Consider the following 17789-nt stretch of genomic DNA (forward strand, 5'->3'; position numbering starts at 1 on the left):
TTTTTGTCTCTGTAACTAGATTGGGACATCTAGAGTATGATGGTTGTGTAATAACTTGACTAAGCTACAAGGTACCCAGATATTTGGTCAAAACATCACTATGGATATGGTTGTGAGGGTGTTTGTGGATGAAATTAACACTTAAATCAGTAGAATGAGTAGATTACCCTTCCTAATGTGGATGAGTCTCATCCAATTAGTTGAAGGCCTGCATAGAACAAAAAGAATGATGCTTCCAAGTGAGAGAGAATTACTTCTGCCTAATTGGGACACTGCCCTTTTTTCTGTCTTCAGACGCAAACCAAACATTGGCTTTTCCTGTCTCAAGCCTGCTGGTTTGAGGGCCGGAGCTACATCAATGGTTCTCAGGGCCTTTAGCTTCATACTGGAACTATACCACTGGTTCTCCTGGACCTCCAACTTGACTCACTCTGCAGATCTTGGAATTGTCCATATCCATAATTGCATGAGCCAGTTCCTTATAAGAAATCTGTTTATATATGTCTATCTGTATCTCTATCATCTCTATCTCTATCTATCATCTATCTATCTATCTATCTATCTATCTATCTATCTATCTATCTGCCTATCTATCTAGTCTCTAATTCGTTCCATTTCTCTGGAGAATCCTAATACATAGAGTAATGAACACATATTAAGAAAGTACTCACTTACGGAATGAATAAACAATAACAGAAAAACCAGAGTCACTAATTCAGATTCTTCTTTTCTATGTAACTACAAATACCTAGTTCGAGTAATTCAATCACTGATCTGTTATTTCTCTAACGCTTATTATTATTATTATTATTTTTTGATCCCCATTACTGAGTTAATATTACTGAGATCTTGGCACATTAATGGTAATAATAAAAATAGGTAATAAAATTTTTAAGACAGCACCAATAAGTACCAGAGTTTATTCTAAAAGCTTTATCCATTAATTCATTTAATCCTCACAACAATTATTAGTAAATATTAATGTTACCTTGGAAAAAGCAAATAGAATCTGTTAGGCATTTCCTCTATGCCAGTTCTTATGCTATATGCTTCATATAAATTATCACATTAAAACTTCACTATTAACTTACAAGTTATAGATGCAGCACTAATAGTCACTGACTTTAATAATCAGGTTCAAACAATGAGGTATATCAGTTTGGAATCCATGTCTATGTAATTTCAAGGATCTTTCCCTTGTATTATTCTTAAGGAAACATGCTCTTTTCATCTAAATAAGCACTATTGAACTTAGTTTTTTGGGCCCATGACAACTTTTTCAGGACTTTTCCAGGGTATGCTTGGAGAGAACATTGTAAGCTTATACAAGGGTCTATGCACTATAAGTACCAAGTGCTTATCACAGAAGATTGGTGAACAGTAAAGAATGGTAACATGTAGATCTTAACAAGCAATAGTCTAGAAAATTCACAAGAAAATGGAGTTTGAGCTACAACCAAAGTGAATCTAAAGCAAGTGTAAAAAATGAAACCCATTCAAACCTGAATATATGCTATTTCATGAGCTTCCTCCATAGCTTTTCTCTCTCTTGAGTACACTGTGTATTTATTTGCATCTGAACCATTACAGAAAGTCTTTCTTGGCTCTAAATTAAGTCACTATCCTTAATAACATAGTGACACATCTATTAGATTATATTTAATCAATGTACAATTCCATCCATTGTGTACTTTGTCCAATTCTCCAATTAATCCGATGATATGTTTTTCTATCTAATCATGTTTCCAAATATTAGTAGAGATATAATTGTCTGTGTCCCTAAGAAAAGACAAGCCTTCATACTTTTATAAGTCCTTTTTAAAGGAACAGCCCTGCTGGGTTTTGCCCTGAGGCATTTTCATTGCTTGTTGCTTGCTCGAAAGCCAGGTGACCTTTGCAGATGGAAGATGCACCTGTCCCTGAAGGGCCACACATTCAGTAGTTGCCATTTGGTTTCTAGTTCAAAGAACATATCCCTGTTCTGGTGAGTCTGTGTCAGAAGGTTTAGCAGATATTTCAGCTGTATAAGTCACAGCAGGTGTTTTCCCCTGTATGTAGTCTTTCCAAACCAGATTTCATGCTCCAACCACTTATAATGTTTTATTAGAAAATAATTTCTAAACAGAGCTCTAAATTAAATTTAAATTTTGCAATAAGTAAAATTAAGCTGACATAGAATATGATGCTGAAGATACTGCTTCTTAGAAGTATTAAGACTTTTTATATGAGAGTAATAATCACAGTTGGCATAAACCCATGTGAAGATCTCAAAACAGTTTTACATTTCTTTAACATTATCTCAGTTTTGTTGAATTATTTTCTTTTGCTAGTGTTTGATTCCAGTTGAAGCACATTTAAGTAACAGTATATCATTATTAAAATATAGGATAGTCATATTTGGCATAGTTCTGGAGATCTTAAAGAGGTATTCATATTCCTATAAAGAGGTAAATATGAAAATATCCCCTCTCTTTTCTGTGGATAAAAGTAGAGGAATTTGGAGACATATATTGAAAATAATGATCATTTCCCACTGATGACCATATTATTTGAAGAAAGTAAAAAATAATTCTGGGTTTATACTTATCTTCATCATTATTTTCTTGGCATCTACACAAGCTTTGCATATTTATATATAATGCATGATCATGTCTAGGAATGTTTTCAAAACTATTCTTGGAGAGAAAAATACCAACATAACTTTAGCATCATGATATACGATGTAAGGTTAAGACTATGAATAAAGTATTCCAAATAATATGAAATCTTATTCCAACTTGTATTTGGTCTTTTTTTAAACAAAATACAAAGTTGGGGTGGATTCTTGATCTTTTCTTCAAACAACTGTTAATATGAGTGTTTAGGATCAGAAATACAGAACAGAGTTTTTGGAGTCAAGAGAGCTTTAGGGGAAAACTTTAAACTTGATGCAAACCACCTCTTTCAAATCTACAGCTCTTTGTAATTACTCTAGCTAAAGTAGAGAATGCTGTGAAAAATATTGTATATAAACATGGATAGTTAAATTAAAAGGTAGGGTCTTATTAGTCAAAACATAAACATATGCACTATATTTTCACCTCAGTAAACTAGGTGAGTTAATGACAAAAAGGGTCATAGCTGAAAACGTTAAGAGTAAGTTGGGGCACAAATATTTCCCTAAGAGGGAAATAATTATAATAATATAAACATTATCTGTCAAGACATGGGAACTGGAGTACAGAAAAAAATAGATGGAACAGCCCCTTAAACAGGTGAGAGACACTAGGACACAATCTATACAAGGGTCTAAAGTTAAATCATTAGATTTTAAATTGATAGCATGAAAACTTCTATCAAACCACCAAAATAGAGACCTCCTTTTTTTAAAATATAGGTTGAAATTCTATGGGCAGCACCACAATTTGCTCACTCTTTTATGTATAACTGTTGGAGATCTGTTGGGACTTGATACATCAGTCGTGAATTGTGGGTGGGGGAAGAGTACAGAAGATAGCATTTCATTGTTTTAAGACAAGACCCAGGAACACAAGATTTTCATGCCCTTCTCATTCCTGTCTTTTTCATCTCCCTTGAAAAAGTTGACTTCCTGGTGAAAGGATATGAGACGTATTAAGCAGGGTCCTGGTAGGAAACAGATGGCATATTCAAACCAGTAATTTGAAGAAATTTAGTAAAGAGGTGATTTAAAAGGGCTTTGGCAGAATTCAGAAAAAACAGTAAGGAAAAGTGGAAGACCCTGGGGCTAGAAAGAGTTCTGTAGGGACAAAACGTTGAAGAAGTTCAGGTAGTTGTTAGGACAAGAGCTCTGGTTGAGGAATGCAGCCAGACATCAATCACCTGGCAAGGAGGAAATCGGCCTCACACTCTTCCCACTTTCTCACCTCCAATTTATACCTCCTGTTGGCTAAAACCACACAGTGACAGAGGGCAGGGATCCTCTAACGTAATCCAAAAGGCTCATCATCCCAACTCCAGGGTAGGGGGGAAAAGGAAGAGGTGAAGATTTGTAGGGGCAAAAGTGATATTTAACACATAAGGGTAGAATAAACAAACTTTCAAAGAATTTTCTCATCTGCCTTGAGGCAAAACTATCCGATGCAAGGAATATGATTAATAATTGTTCCTTAGATTTTTGGAATTTTACTGTAGTCGGTCACAATATTCAATATAGAATCAAATATAGAAAAGTTTTATAGAATCAGAAACGGAAAAATCCACAATGTAGAAGGAGTTCAGAGATGTTGGGGTAAAACAGGAAACCCTGTAGATTTAAGAGAGCAGGCTGCACTGGTCTGCAGTGTGAATAGGCACCTGGCTACCCAACAGAATTCTCTGGAATGTGGTCTAGATTTGTGGGTTGACTTCTGCCTGACTTTGCTAGCCTTTTCCTCTTTTATCATCCTGTGTTAAGGATTTATTGAATGTTTTTTGAAATTACAGCTCATGGCCAGTTCATTTGAATTTTTTCTCCACTTAGTCTCTTTTTGGTGTAGAACCTGGTGGTGTCTTCACAGTCTTCATCCCATCTTGCCTCACCCCTCTGACTGAGTGTTACTTAGCAAAGACTTCTGATATGAGCTGCAATAGAGGAGGCAGAGTGAGCCTTGAGGTATTTATTCTCTTTACTCAGATATTTTTTGAGCTAGTCCTATCCTGTAAGTTGCTCTAAGAGTGGTACAGTAAGTGGGGCAGATATGCAAACATTGCACAGGCATCTAACAAGAGCTGTATGAGAGATATCCAAGGTAAGAACCTAGTATTAACAGGAAGGGTAATTTATAAAAAAGCAATTTTCGGGATTCTATGACAATCTTTATAATAAGTTCAATTCAACAATATGTTTTAATATGGTAGCGTGAATTTGCACTCAGTGAATTGTTAGGTGTTACATAGGGAAAAATGTGTTTAATATGTGGTCTGTCCATCCAGGACCTTTCCAACTAGTTAAGAAGACATGAAAATCTATTAAACAATAAATTACACATTGAATAGCGTGGTTGTTTAAGTTCCCAGGGAGTGAGTATTGAAAGAAAGCTCTACATAACATGAAAGACTCGACAAGATGAAGGTCAAATCATGACCTTAGCAACAGGGACTATAAAGATTGTAAGAGGAGATGGTTTTCCAAAGGAAGCATAGGCATCTTCCTTTACCACTTTCAAACTAGAGTGATAAGGAATTATAGCAGCAGTGGAGTTGGCAAGAATAACAAGATTCTTGACCTCCAAAATCTTCCTTATCTATAATTCTCATGGGTTTCCATCTGTCTCAACAAAGATAAAAATATGAATTCTTTTGCAGTGTGGTCTTCTTCATCTGATATGTGTCATAATTTATAGTGTCTTAGAAGCCTGAAACTATGGCCATTTGGGGTTCACAATAAATCTAGAATACTTGTACTAAATCTGTTTGCGTATTTGTGTATGTGTGTATATAAAATATCGTATTTCTAAATATAAATATATGTATACACAAATATGAATATATTTACAGTGCTATCAAGTATTCTGAGTCTGTGGGATTATAGATTAGACATACAAATACCACCCAGGTTTTAAAAGCCTAATCAATTTTATATAATCATTTTAAAGTATTTTAGGAGAAACTTTCAGTTTTCCTTTGCTTTGTTAACTCTTCATCCATATTCAGTTCTCATAAAAAAAATTGTATGTTTTTCCTGCTTGCGGTTAGCATAATTTCTCTCTTCATGTTTGATTATTTAATTCAATATCAGGATTGCTTGGTTTGGCAAGATCTTTTAGCATCCAGGAAGTTAAAATCATGCATAGAAAATTATGTTCTGCTTCATTATGGGGGCAGGTCTTATTTTTATGTGTTGTTTCTATTATAACACATAGTAAAATATAGTCTTTCCTTTTGAAAGTACATGCAGATAAAGTTATTTATATCCTTTGGGGCCTCTTATGAAAAAGTGAAGCCACCAGAATTAGAAGTCAGATTCCAGATGTTCTTTGTTTATTAGCATTCATTGCCCTAGTTCAGGTCCATGTTACTTTTGTCCTGAATTTCTGAAGGCACTTTCCATCTGCCCCACCTCTAAAGTGTTTGTGAGTTTAAAATCCCCTTGTTTTATACTCATGGCAAAGCAAATTTCTGAAAACCCACCCACCTCTGTTAAAAATGCCTAAGTGGCTCTTGGATGCCTGTTGTTTTAATTTCCTAACATGGCCTTGGAAACCTTTCACAATAAGATCTAACATCTCTTTTACATTCTTATTTCTCAGTACACTCATTTCTCCGTTTACTATATAGACTGGCCAATAAGACTATGCAGCTATAACTGAACATGTCTTGTTTTTATCTGCATGTATTTAGTTATATGGTACCTGTTTCCTAATATGACATCTCTCCCTCTCCTGACCTTGTAGTGGCTGTCTTTTTAGGCTGAAATCAAATCTCTCTGGTCTTAAAGTTTCTCTCTTCTATATATTCGTATTCCATTTATATTCCAATAAAATGTGTGTCTTTCTTGTTCCTGTGTTATTATAATTTATGTGAATATCTCTCTTTCACTGTCCAGTACTTCACTCAATAACATTTAATATGTCTCTACTGTGGGTTATGCTCTTTTATAAGAAATTTTGGAAACAAGATAGAACACAACAGAATGTTTGTGCTAATAGAGTTTATATTGAATTTAGTGGGTCGACAGCTAAACACAGTTACAAAACAATATGATATAAATGATCACAAAAGAATATATGAAATATTATATAAAAAGATAAGAAAAGAGACCTAAGTCTGCCTGCAAAAATAAAGGAAGTCTTCATTAATGGTAGGTTAATATAAAACTGAGACTTCAAGAATGAAGAGAAATTTACTTGTCAGGCAAGAATGAGGAAAGACTCAGATAAATTGAGAGAATTAGATTGTTAAATGGGCCCAAGGGATTCAGTAAAGTTAGGTTTAGAGTGCATATAGAGGAAATGCAGTAGGAGTCAGGTCATAAAAAGCATTTTGTGCCCTACTAAGTCTGTAAGAAATAAGAAAGAACTGAAAAAAAATGAACAGAGATTTGCTTATCTGAAATACTGCCCAGGCTGTGGTGTAAAGAGAGGATGGCTTGGAATACATTAGACCTGAGAAGGGGAGTGAAATTAGATGATTGCTTCTGTGGTTCAAATGAGACATGATTAAATAATGAACCATGGTGGTGGCCTTGAACATGGAGAGGGAAGGCAGATTTGACAATGAAAAGAGGTAGCGGGTAGAAGTGGCAGGATTTTGTGGCTGATTGCTTACAGGAATGAGAGAAGGAGGGTTGAAACCACTCTGGTTTTGGCAAGGGCAGCTAAAGAAGCTGGCTTTCCAGTCACAAAAACAGGAAATAAGAGAGGAAAGGTTGGTAGAAGCAGCAAGAGCATGAGGTTGTTTTAGGACAGGTTGAGTTTGAGGTATTTAGAACTTTATGTTGAGTTGTCAATTTGGAAGTTGGAAGAAATGTTAAAGAGCTCAAGAGAGAGATGAAGAGAGAACTCAAAAGAATATGAAAGTGTTGATTCGGGACTTGGAAACAACAAAGGTAATTAAAATAGTTGCATGGAATGATGGAGTGTCCAGGCTTAGATAGAATAGGATTAGAGAGAACTGAAAAGTCTCAACGTATAAGGAGCAATAGGAAGCTTATGATTCATTAACAAAAGACTAAGAAGGAAGTTTCAGGGGAGTGTAGTGTAATGGAAGTTGAGAAAGGAGAAAGTTTTCAATGGCGTTACGTGCTAGTAACGATTAAATATTATCCATTGGATTTGGAAATTAGGGATCCTTGATTACTTCATCAGGTCATTTTCAATGAGGGCAAATGCAGCCTTCAATAACTTCAGAAATGAAAAAGTGGAAACATCAGGTATTGTGTCCTCTTTTGATTAGGTAAGAAATGAAGAACTATTATGTGATAGGACAGTAGCCAAAAACAAACACAGTATTGTTGAATTTTTTATCTTTGTGGGGTTATTTTTATAGGTGATAGATCTCAAGTATGAAATTCTTAGGAGAATGATCCAGTGGAAAGCAATAAAAACAAACAAACAAACAAACAAACACTTGAGTAAGAGGGTACTTGATAGAAGTTATTTTCAGTCAAGATGATTTGTACATTTTAGAAAGAAAAGGTGATGGAATAGTCTTTGAACAATGTACGGATGAAGGCAAGATTTTAGGTGAAGAAGTGAAACAGTTGTTTTTTCTTTCTGTGAATTAGGAAACTAGGTCATTTGCTATGATATGTTGAGAGGAAGGGGACTTTGAAGAAATGGGTGCATAGTTGACATAACTACTGTGTAGATTTGGAGGACTTAAGTGCATGTTGCAGGATGTCTGAGCAGTGTTCAGAACCCATCTGAAGTCAGACACCATGAAGTCTTCATGGTACCTTTATTAAGAGTTGGGTGATTTTCCTCCAAGGCAGAAATAAAGAATAGTTTGATGCAGATTTGAGGAATTTAAGTTTGAATAAAATTGAAATATTGTGTAAGGGATGTAGAGGTGATACTATGAAAATTTGGAAGAATGAACCATGAGGTGTTGAAGCCAGGAGTAGATTTGATGGCCTTAAAAGTGAGTGGTAGGGGCTTCCCTGGTGGCGCAGTGGTTGAGAGTCCGCCTGCCGCTGCAGGGGACACGGGTTTGTGCCCCAGTCCGGGAAGATCCCACGTGCCACGGAGCGGCTGGGCCCGTGAGCCGTGGCCGCTGGGCCTGCGCGTCCGGAGCCTGTGCTCCGCAACGGGAGGGCCCACTACAGTGAGAGGCCAGCGTACCGCAAAAAAAAAAAAAAAGTGGGTGGTAGTTCAGGAAAAATGAGAATTTCCTTTCGGCTGAAGGTGAGATGTGTTGCTCTCAAACCTAAGGGTATATAAAAATAATCAAGAATATCATGTTAAAAGTTCAGGTTTTTAGGCTATCCCTACAGACTTTAAGGTGAGTTTTTGGAACCTACATTTTTAAACCATCCAGATGAGGATGTAGGAGGTCTTCAATAACAATTAGAAAACAAACAAACACTGGGAAACAACTTCAGTTGAGAACAAAGATTAAGAATGAGTCTGTAAATGTTAATGGGGGTTGTGTTGTCATGAAACTTGAGCATTTTTTGCTGAGGAATGTAAAATTCTTCCTTCAGATGATATATTAGGCCAAGGAACTTACCAAAAACTCCAAGAACTAATAAGTGAGTTCAGAAAGGTTACAAGATCAACAAACAAAAGTCAATCACACAGGAAGATCAGCTCTGTGCTTTGTGACCACCTAGAGGGGTGGGATAGGGAGGGTGGGAGGGAGACACAAGAAGCAAGAGGGAGGAGATCTGGGGATATATGTATATGTATAACTGATTCACTTTGTTATAAAGCAGAAACTAACACACCACTGTAAAGCAATTATACTCCAATAAAGATGCTAAAAAAAAAAAGTCAATCGCATTTCTATATGTTGACAATGAACACATGGAAACCAAAATTAAAAACACAGTACCAGACTTCCCTGGTGGCACAGTGGTGGCGCAGTGGTTAAGAATCCACTCGCCAATGCAGGTTACACAGGTTTGAGCCCCGGTCTGGGAAGATCCCACATGCCACAGAGCAACTAAGCCTATGCACCACAACTACTGAGCCTGTGCCCTACAACTACTGAGCCTGTGCCCTAGAGCCCACGATCTACAACTACTGAAGCCCACATGCTTAGAGCCGGTGCTCTGCAACAAGAGAAGCCACCACAGTGAGAAGCCCATACACCGCAGTGAATTATAGCCCCTGCTCACTGCAACTAGAGAAAGCCCGTGTAGCAACGAAGACCCAACACAGCCAAAAATAAAATAAAGCAAATAAATTAAAAACACACACACACACAATACCATTTGCAATCACTCCAAAGAAATGACATATATAAGTATAAACTTAAGAAAATATGTACAAGATCTATATGCTCAAAAGCACAAAATACTGATGAAAGAAGATCTAAATAGTTAGATAGACATACTGCATTCATAAATTGAAAGAGTCAACATGGTAAAGATGTAAATTTTTCCCACATTGATATGTAAATTTAATGCAATTCCTGTCAAAGTCCTAGCATGATTCTTGCAGACATGGCCAAGCTTATTCTAAAGTGTTGTTGAAAGGTACAGGCCCTAGAACAACTAAAACAATTTTGAAAAAGAAGAATAAAATGGAAGAATTGCAGTACCAATATTAAGACCTGTTGTATAGCTCGAGTAATCAAGATTGTGTGGTCACGGTAGAAAGACAGACATTTAGACCAAGAAAATTCAGTAAAGAACTCAGAAATAGACACATACATGATTTTTGGCAAAGCTGCAAACCAATTCAATGGAGGAAATTTTCAACACATGGTGAATGAGCAATTGGACATCCACAGGAAAAAAAGAAAAAGGAATCTTGACTAAACCTCACACTTTACACAAATGATATGCTAGGTAAAATGTGCAAAAAAAATGTGAACAGATTGTTTTTGAAACAGAGCTGGCAGGACTGGAGTCTTTCCCTCCCTAGCTAGAGCCTCTTGATAGGATTCCTTCACTAGCCACTGTGATTCCAAGGTAATTCCACAGTTCTGTTAGGAAAATAGTTCTCGAAGGTTAATGTGCACCAGTATCAGCTGGAAGCTTTGTTTAAAGACAGATTGCTGAGCTCCACACCCAGAGTCTCAGATGCTCTGTAGGTCTACGAGAAGAAGTAGTGATTTACATTTCTAAGTTGTTCCTAGGTAACACTGATGCTGCAGGTATGCGGACCCACCTCGAGAACCACTGTTCTAGGTATCCACAGAGCAAAGGTGAATATTCACTATTCACAAAGGTGAATATTACTATTCATGTGATAAGGAGCCAAGAGAAAATTTTGAGCAAGTGACCAATGTCACTTATAATAATAATTTAATGCATATTTGGAAGATAGCTCTGAGTGAGAAGAGATTAGAAGACCAGTGAAAAGAATGCTACAGTGGTCCAGAAAAGTGAAAGGAAGGGGCATATTTAAGGAGCCAGATGTCTAACTGGTGTTTATTCGTGACAGATTGGAAGTCAGCAAAAAGAAAGAGGTAGGATTAGTGATGTACTGAAACATTTTAGCTTGAGAGCTAAGTTTCCTTTCTATGATGTAACCGAGAAAATTTATCACTACCATTCAGCTATACAAAAAGAAAATACGGTTATTTATTTTCTATAACTGATTTAACTTTCCTCCTAAGCCCCTACTCCACCAAGCATCAAAGGATGACCAGAACTTTAAAAGGCCAATTAGTGGTAATGAATCTTTAGAAGGGGAAAAATGTCTCTTTCAAGAAGCTCCACCTTTTTCAGGTAAAAAGCTCAGTATCCTGTACATTCTCTTTCTCTCTGTTCTTCTAAAAATATGTCATTTTGCTGTTTGAGGAGGAGTGAGGGGTATTGTGACTTAGAGGTATCTGAGTGTCAGTGGCATTGCCACCTCATGGTCTCAGATGTCACTCCCTCTGTGGTTGTTTTCTACCATCATCCATGGTTATTGATATTTGTATTCATGATGGTTTCCTCTTTCTGATGCAGGTTGTTGTTGGTCCAGCTGTCCTCTCAGCATCTCTTGGTTCTATTACCAAGACAGGTGGTAACTTCTGGTGTCCTGCATGTCATGTGTTGACCATGAACAATCAACAGTGTAACCCAGCTCTCTACTTAAGCCTCTTCTCCCAAATATGCCATTCAACTACTTCCACACTGCACTGGATCTAGATCCCAGGCAAATCACCTCCTTTGGGAGGTTAACAACCTACCCAGGCTTTTCACAGGAAATCAAGCTATATGTTCTCAAAGTCTTCATATTTTATTCTTCATATTTATAACCCTGGGTGTGAGGAAAACAGAATTAATGGGCTCTTCTCTTACCATTTCACTTCTTCTTCTCACATGCCAAGGAAGTAAAGGGGGGTTCTCCATTTTCTATCAGTGTTAGGGAAGGAATTCCCCTGTATAACATTTTCTTCATTCCTGAGGTGGCATTCATCCTGCCTCTTTTCCAGAAGCCACAGTCATGGATGAATACAGGTGGAAAATGGTTATGTTAATAATGTAAGATACATAAGAAGGCATGAAATATGCAAAATATCTCAGCCACAAGGAGATAGAGACTATGAAAGAGAAGCTACTTTTTTAGAAAAGACGGCTTACTCTGCTTGAGTGATATTGAATTTGTCTTGCCATCAGTCATCCAGATGGAGATAATCCAACAGAATCTGGGGACATAGATCTGAAGTTCAGAAATAAGATTGTGTTGAAAGTATAGATATAATAATTCTCCAAGTAATTCTTCAGGTTGCCTGGCCATTTAATTTAAAGCAAAACAATCAGTTAATTAAAAGCTGTGTCCTTGGCTGGAATATATTCAAGCTAATTGGAGTGGTTTTACCGTCATTTTTTTTTTTTTTTCCGGAATGTCAGACTAGTTAACTATTTTGACTATAACCATGGATTATACTCTATGTTTAATAGTTACTTTTGACATTGGGAGTTTGGAGAATTAATTTCACATAGTAAAATTACAGATAGTGACAGAGTATTGTAGAAATGGTTCTATTTATTTATTATGAAAGTCATGTGGTTTCAACTTATTTCTGAGTTGCACTGAAGAAGGAACACGTTTATAATTACTCCTGCTCATACTTACAGCTCAAAGTTTCTGTTTGATGGGGGACTTGAAAACACATTCTGATTGTGGTGAGAGCTCTTCTGGAATCTCCTGTCTTTGCTGAGCTTCCATCATTTCCCTGCTCTTTCTTCTTACTGTCTCCTACCCCAGCCCATGCCAGAGTTTTGCTCTATGATCCTGTTTTCCTTCTCTCTAATCAGCCACTTTTCAGATTTTTTTTTCCTGGCTTTTCCATGTATTTCTCCAATGTCTGAATGTTGGAGTCCCCCAGAGCTCTAGGCTGGGCACATTTTTTTTTCCTCTTACCCCTAGAGACCTCCTCCTGTCCTCCAATTTAACTACTGTGTTAGCCATCACAAATCAGCAGATGACTTACATTTTATATCTCTAGTTCTGACGTCTGTGAACTCCACATATTTCAACACCTGTCATCTTGGCTCAGAATTATAAGAAATCTCAAATTGAAATTATCCAAGTCAGAATTCTTGATACATCTTCTGTATTAGTCTACTCAGGTTGTAATAACAAAATACCGCAGACAACATGCCTTAAACAACATAAATTTATTTTCTGATAGTTCTGAAGACTGGAAGTCCACGTTCAACGTGCAGCAGGGTTGGTATCTGGTAAGGATTCTTCCCTTGGGGTGCAGATGTCTGCCTTCTCACTGTGTTCTCGCCTGGCATTTCCTTGGTGACTTTGTGTAGAGAGAGAGAGAGGGATCTCTTTTTTCGTATAAGGTCGTAAATGCTATCAAATTAGGATCCTATCCTCATGACATCATTTAATATTAATTACTTCTTAAAATCCATGTCTCCACAAACAGTCACATTGAGGGTTAGGGCTTCAATATGAAATTGTTGGGGGGGTACACAATTCAGTTCACAGCCCCATTTCAGGATTCTGAAACTTTTGTTATAGGGGAAGTTGAAAGCAGATGCTACTACAAGGCTAATTCCATTCTCTGGTGTCTCTTATAAGAACACTAATCCTATCAGATCAGGACCCCACACTTATGACCTCATTTTACCTTAATTTCTTCCTTTGAGACATTACCTACAAATGCAGCCACACTGGGTTGGGGGAGGGCTAGGGCTTCAACCTATGCATTTTGAGGGGACACATATATTCAGTCTATATCATCTTCCCACCTTGAGTCTTCTCCCACAGTCTTCCGTACCTCAGTCAATGAAGGCATCATTATTAACTCCAATCCTCCAGTCATGTAATTGGCTGTATCATGAAAATCTGTGCTGAAGGTGATCATATTTCCTTTCTCCACACTTGTCTCTCTAAGCCTATTGCAACAGACTCTGAACAGGACTTCCTGCTTCCGCTCATGCTTGTCAACAATCTCTTCTCCACAAACAAATCAAATCATTTCACTCTCCTGCTCAAAACATTTCCATATCTTTCATGTCACTTAGAATGAAATCCAATGTTCTTGCCCAGGTTTTGATGCCTTACATGATGTATGAGGCTACCAACTGCCACCTCTTTCCTACCCCTGTTTATTGTGTTATTATACCCCACTTGCATCAGTCTTCTTATGAGTGCTCATGCTTCTTCTTCTCCACTTTTGCATCTGCTTTTTCCTCTGTCTGGAATGTTCTTTCCCTAGCTCTGTGCATGGTTTGATGCCTTCATTCAAGGCCTGTGTGAATAGTGTTTGCTTCTGCTTCCATGTCTCCATCCTCCATTCATGTTTTAATCCCTTGTAGCTGGGTACCACTTTGGAGAATCTGCTCTTACTACCCAAAATGCTAATCTAACAGAGAGGTTTCAGCTTGTGCATAACTAATGCTTGCTGCAGCACTTGACTCTTGGGAACTCTCTTTCTTGAATTATTCCTCTTTGCCTTTCATGACACCACTATCTGAGTTATTGATTTATTCAGGCATCTTCTAGGCATTGGGTGTGCAATGAGTGTCACTCATAAAACTGACATTCTTCTGAGGGCGAAGGTAATGAATAAACAAGTGAATGTATTGCAGGTCACCTCTGTAGAAGAGACCTTTTCTAACTACCCTGTCTAAATAATAGTCTTCCTTCTACTTTCTACTTCTTGGCTCTGTACTTATCACCACCTTCCATGCTGTTATACCTAGAATGTAAGCTCTCTGAGGGCAGGAGGTCAAGAACTTTTTTAGCTTATCTTTGCTATGACTGGTTTTCAAAGCACTGCTTAGCATGTGGTCATTGTGGCTCAATAAATATTTTCCAAGTTACTAAATCACTGCATTATTAAGCCAAAATAATCATTATTTGATGCCCTACATCTTGGTGTAATTTCAAGTAATTGTTTTTTCTTATTTTTGATGTGGACAATTCAAGCATTCACAGGTTGTTAGAAAGTGTGTACAGCATCCACATGGTCCTGAGGGAAGCTGGATGCAGTTTACACCATTACAATAAAATTGGAAATAGAATAGAGAGGTATGAGATTACTCCACTACTTGTCCCCAGGGAGAGGTTTATAGTGCAAAAGGTAAAGACGAAAACTATAAACTATTTTTTCTTGATTTGAATGAAAGGGTCAGTGTGGCTGAACAACCTTGCATACTTCTGTGGTTCATTGAGGAAGAAGTCCAGGCAAGTTCACATCCGGTTGATTCCCTCTTTTACAATTTCTAGAAATAATTGCAATAAATACAATTTCTAGAAATAATTGTGCCATCATTCTTGTTGTTCCTAAGAATGTTTTGGTCAGTTGCGGAAAACAAAACAAATTCCTTAAGCTTCAGAATTTACTGGCAAACTCTCAGTGAAGCTGAGGAGCTTATAAAGTTCTAGAAAAGCACGACAGTGTAGACTGAGTGAAAAAATGTATGTTTTTTCTTTTTGTTTTTACTGTTAGAAATATATCACTTAATGAATTGTAGTGTGTAAATATTCCCTTTTGAATCCACAATGAAATCCTGGTTTCAGAATGTAAGACTCACACACACACAGATACACACAGACATATTTAGAAATGAAGCATCTTGAAGATCAAGCATTGAAAATTGCAAACTGCTACATGATACCACACCCTCCTGTTCTGTTCTTTTAGTTGGAAGTGGAAAATAAAACCTACTGTCATTGCACTGATGGAAGCAGAAACCCAGATGCATCAAGTCCTTGGCAGGGTATTTCACCCAGCCCACCTCCCACACCTGGCATTAAATATGCCCCAGTGAGTAGCCTGCCCTCTATAATAAGTTTGAGAAGTTCTCTACCTCATCCTCTAACACAACTGCCATCCAAAGAATCCTCCTAAATTGTGGTCCTTCCGCTGTATGATTTGTGCCAAGAACTTCAAAGACAAAACCCATTTTTAAACAATCTAAATTTTGCTTCATTGCTATTGTCACTGCTATCTATGAGGAGGTGACTGGTGGTGGTCATGACAGTGGCAAATCCCTGACTTGACAAGATGTGGTAGGTGGTATTTTGAGATGACCTCCAAGATTCCTACCCCTCCAGTGTGTATAATCTTGTATAATTCCTTCCCCTTGAGGATGGAAGGAATCTGCAATTTGCTTCGAGCTGGTAGAATATGATACAAGTGAAGAGGATTTTTTAGATGTGATTAAGGCCTCTAATCATTTGACTCTGAGTTAGTCAAAAGGGAGATTATTCTGGGTGGCCCTGACCTAATCAGGCAAGTCCTCCTCTGAAGTTAGAGACTCCCGCTGTTGCTGGCTTTGAAAAAAACAAGACATCTTGAATTCTAAAGCAGAAAGGAAATGAATTCTGCTAACAAACTAAGGGAGCTTGGAAGCAGATCCTCTCCTAATCAAGCATCCAGATAAGAACATAGCTCAGCCAACATCTAGTTTCAGCTCTGTGAGACCCTGAGCATAGCACCCAAGTAAGATGTATCTAGACTCCTGACTTAACAGAACCTGTGAAATAATAGACATGCTCTTTTAAGCTGTTAGGTTTGTAGTAATCTATTACACAGCATAGAAAACTGACACACAAGGGTAAAGGAAGTTAAAAATGGTCCCTGAGCAAAGACAAGGATTCAAGGCATTAGATGTGCTATCAGGGCAAAAAGGAGTGAAGAATACTGATGAAATTCCAGATTTAGAGTGCCTGATAATCTGAGGCTCTAGATGGTGCTTTAAATTTGTCTACTCATAATATCATTTATACAAATCTCACATTCTCATTCTCTAACCCTATGTTATTATCTTCATTTGTAAACTCACTAGACAGTGCAACTCCTTTGTTTGACAAGTATAAAATGTACCACCACCTGGATAAAAACAGAAAAAAGAAAATAAACGATTTGGAGAGTTTCAAATATACAGATGTTTTGTGCTGAATAAACTATCATTCTGGATTGGTGACTGATCTGAATTTCATTTTATTTGGATGTTTTGGGACCATGCAGATATACCACCTGAAGTTATAGATAATGATAAAAAGCCAGATTTGTTTGTTAGTGATGACAATATGTAATTTGATAACATGAATTAGAATCTTTCTAAGCCTGTGCCCATGTGTTTGATAAACTGTTTCTATTTTTCCATTATACCAGAGTTTAATATATACTTTAAGTGAATTATAATAATACCTACAGCCATTCAAATAATCAAATTTACATTAGTATTTCGCTTCCCATAAATAGAGCTTCTTATTTCTTTCTCTGTTGTTCATTGCACCCCAGTTTCATTCTTAAGTGTCCGGTCCTGTTGGCAATGATTTATTATAATAGAAGAATATAACACTTAAAAAAAAAGAAAGAGCTAGGGATTCAATTTGGCAGAATAGACAAATTCTTATTTCTTCTAGCTTAGAAAATTCTGATCCTGCAGGATAGTTAGTAGCCTTCAACATTCAGAAAAACAATTAAGTGCTTACATATAAAACTGGGAGGATTTTTTGGCAATACCACATTACTGGTCACTGAGAATAATTCACAGATAGTAACACAAAGTTCCTGCCTTCAAGTTTTTTCAGTAAAGTGGATGAGAGAATGCTATTTCACAAATAATACTAATTTAAGTGAATGTGACAAGAATCTCCCTTGTTGATATATAGGGACTGTGGCAATTCAGAAAAAGAAAGATGGGAAAGAAGGGGTTCTATTCGGGGGGATAGAGTATGAGTTCTCAACGAATTTTAAAATTTAATTTGTTA

Source organism: Aethalodelphis obliquidens, unplaced genomic scaffold (assembly GCF_003676395.1).
Source record: "Aethalodelphis obliquidens isolate GAN/ISIS:26980383/991018 unplaced genomic scaffold, ASM367639v1 scaffold21, whole genome shotgun sequence".
NCBI classification, from domain to species: Eukaryota; Metazoa; Chordata; class Mammalia; order Artiodactyla; family Delphinidae; genus Aethalodelphis; species Aethalodelphis obliquidens.